Source organism: Salvelinus sp. IW2-2015, unplaced genomic scaffold (genome assembly GCF_002910315.2).
Source record: "Salvelinus sp. IW2-2015 unplaced genomic scaffold, ASM291031v2 Un_scaffold1891, whole genome shotgun sequence".
NCBI classification, from domain to species: domain Eukaryota; kingdom Metazoa; phylum Chordata; class Actinopteri; order Salmoniformes; family Salmonidae; genus Salvelinus; species Salvelinus sp. IW2-2015.
In genome coordinates this window covers 131960-135095 of record NW_019943253.1, presented here as the reverse complement: position 1 = coordinate 135095, position 3136 = coordinate 131960, and the positions used below count along the sequence as shown (strand labels likewise).

The 3136-nt window shown below is 44.6% G+C and overlaps 1 long non-coding RNA gene across 1 annotated transcript; it reads right to left on the bottom strand.

Annotated features, from left to right (window-relative positions):
* Positions 1–813: 813 nt before the first annotated feature.
* Positions 814–998, bottom strand: LOC139024797 (uncharacterized). Its single transcript, XR_011476156.1, has 2 exons — positions 924–998; positions 814–876 (listed from the first exon to the last, which is right to left on the bottom strand). It is a non-coding gene; the product is annotated as an uncharacterized lncRNA (long non-coding RNA).
* Positions 999–3136: the final 2138 nt, after the last annotated feature.

Sequence of the window (3136 nt, the reverse complement as noted above, 5' to 3'; positions counted from 1 at the left end):
ATCTATCACTCCAGTGTTAATTGCTAAATTAAATTATTTCGCCCTATGGCCGTATGTTATTGCCATTACCTCCATGATCTTACTACATTTGCACAACTGTATATAGACTTTTTCTATTGTGTTATTGACTGTACCCTTTGTTTATTTCCAGTGTTGTACTCCTGTTGTTGTTGTTTTGTGTCACAAATGCTTTGCTTTATCTTGGCCAGGTCGCAGTTGTAAATGAGAACTTGTTCTCAACTAGCCACCTGGGTTAAAATAAAGGTGAACAAATAAAAAAACGAGGAATTTAAATGTCACGTTTTTGTTCTGAAGAGAATGTCTTATTGATGACCTTCTGCCCTCTCCTGCTTTACAGGGACTACCTTGCGTCCATAACTATAGTAATGATTATGAAGAGCATTAGTTGTGGATTAAACATTCTCCTCTCCTCTGCAGGGAGTACCTGGGAAAAGCAGCTCCAGTCATCTGACCAGGCAACAGCTGTGGCCGTTAGGATCCTGAACTCTAACCCCTGACAACAGGCCATGGCCGCCAGAAGCTCTAACCCCTGACCCCTGCAATGAAACCTACTGGGTGTCTGGGTCATACAGACATGTATGGGCTGTATCTGTAGTGTGTTACTGGCTGGCTGAGTGTGTTACCTGGCTGGCTTGAGGTGTTTTCTGCTGGCTGAGTGTGTTACTGGCTGCTGAGTGTGTTACTGGCTGGCTGATGTGTGTCGTCCAAAGAAATTAAACAATCCAGTTTTATTCATGATGATTAAAAGGTTGTGGCTCTACTTACCTGTCCACTCTCCTGTTTCCTTTCTCCTCTCTGTTCTCTACCCTTCTGTTTGTCTTCCTCTGGTCTCTTCTCATTTCCTCTGTTCTCTACCTTCTGTTGTCTCCTCTGGTCTCTTCTCATTTTCCTCTGTTCTCTACCCTTCTGTTGTCTCCTCTGGTCTCTCTCATTTCTCTGTCTCTACCCTTCTGTTGTCTCCTCTGGTCTCTTCTCATTTCTCTTGTTGTCTCCTCTTGGTTCTCTCTCTCTCTTCTCTGGCCCTCTCTCTCTTCTTCTCTTGTCTCTCGTTCTTCTTCTCTGGTTCTCTCTCTCTCTCTTTCTCTGGTTCTCTCTCTCTTCTTCTTCTGGTCTCTCTCTTCTTCTCTGGTCTCTCTTTCTTCTCTGGTCTCCTCTCTTCTTCTCTGTCTCTCTCTTCTTTCTCTGGTCTCTCTCTTCTTCTCTCTGGCTCTCTTCTCTTCTTCCTCTTGGTCTCTCTCTTCTCCCCTGGTCTCCTCCTCTTTCTCTTCTCTTTCTCGTCTCTTCTCCTCTGCTCTCTTCTTCTCCTCTGGTCTCTCGGCTCTCTACTGACTGTAGCTTGATTTCCTGCTTGTGGTTTTTTTAATGATATTATGTGAAGTGTCCTCACAGCTAAGTGATGTCAGTGATTTTGAATAGTACTTGATGTTGTGATAAATGTAAAATTGATGAAGTTACTTATGTGTTAAACATTATGAGTATGCATTCCAATAAAAGTGTAATCGAGAAGGGCTGGTAGGCTCTGTTTCTTCACTGGTTCTGTTTGTTGACTGCAGGTTTATGGCTCATTTCAAGCTAAAGGACATAGTATCTTATGAAGTGTCTTGGTTCGTTTAAGATGTATATATGCATCTGTAGGCCATTGAAACCTGAAGGTCCTTAACATTCTGTCAAACATTGGACCACTTGGTAGGCATCCCCATGGCAACTTAGACCTCCTGTGCGTGTGTGTGTGGTGTGTGTGTGTGTGTGTGTGTTGTGTGTGTGTGTGTGTGTGGTTAACACTGTCTATCGGAAACAGTCGGTGAAGAGCGTCTACAAGAAAATCACCACGGAAAACAAACTGCCCACATCTGGGAGTAAACCTATACAAGTCTGAAACAGACATACAGCTCACTCACATGAGCAGACCTGAGAGCAGCTGAGTAATATTATACAGCAACCGCAACTATGATAAAACGGGTATATACAGAGCATAACGCCACTGGTCTGTTGTGAGGGGCTGTCTGTATGCTGGGGACAGTATAAAGCCACTGGTCTGTTTGTGGGGGGCTGTCTGTACTGCTGGGACCAGTATAAAGCACTGGTCGTTGGAGGGGCTGTTCTGTACTGCTTGGGGACCAGTATAAACCACTGGTCTGTTGTGAAGGGCTGTCTGTACTGCTGGGACCATATAAACCACTGGTCTGTTGTGAGGGACTGTCCTGTACTGCTGGGACCAGTATAAACCACTGGTCTGTTGTTGAGGGGCTGGTCCTGTAACTGCTGGACCAGTATAAAAGCCACTGGTCTGTTGTGAGGGGCTGTCTGTAATGCTGGGACCAGTATAACCACTGGTTCTGTTGTGAGGGGCTTGTCTTGTTATGCTCGGACCAGTAAAAGGCACTGGTCTTGTTGTGAGGGGCTGTCTGTACTGCTGGGACCAGTATAAAGCCACTGGTCTGTTGTGCAGGGCTTCTGTACTGCTGCGGACCAGTATAAACCAGCTGGTCTGTTGTTGAAGGGGCTGTCTGTAATTGCTTGGGACCAGTATAAACGCGACTGGTCTGTTGTGAAGGGGCTGTCTGTATTGCTGGGACCAGTATAACCACTGGTCTGTTGTTGAGGGGCTGTGCTGTATTGGCTGGAGATCCAGTATTAATAATTTAATAGGACAAAAACAAACTATCACACGAAGAGACATCTTCTCACACTTAACATATAGTGAGGACTAAGACAACAACATAGCATGCGAGCAACACATGACAAAACAGCATGGCAGCAACAACATGACAAAACAGCATGGCAAGCAACACATGACAAAACAGCATGGCAGCAACACATGGTTAGCAGATGTTATTGCGAGGTATCGAAATGCTTGTGCTTCTAAATTTTGTGTAAGTGCTGTGCTTGTTGAATGTCCTTCCTATAAGCTGAAAGTCTGTCAATATGTTTACTGTAAAATAGCATTGTATCTGATCAAACACAATTTTTTTCCAGAAGTTTACTAAGGGTTGGTAACAGGACTGGATTGTCGGCTATTTGAGCCAGTTAAGGGGCTTTACTATTCTTAGGATAGAGAATTGACTTTAGCTTTTCCCTCCAGGCCTGAGGGCACACGCTCTCTAGTGGCTTTAAA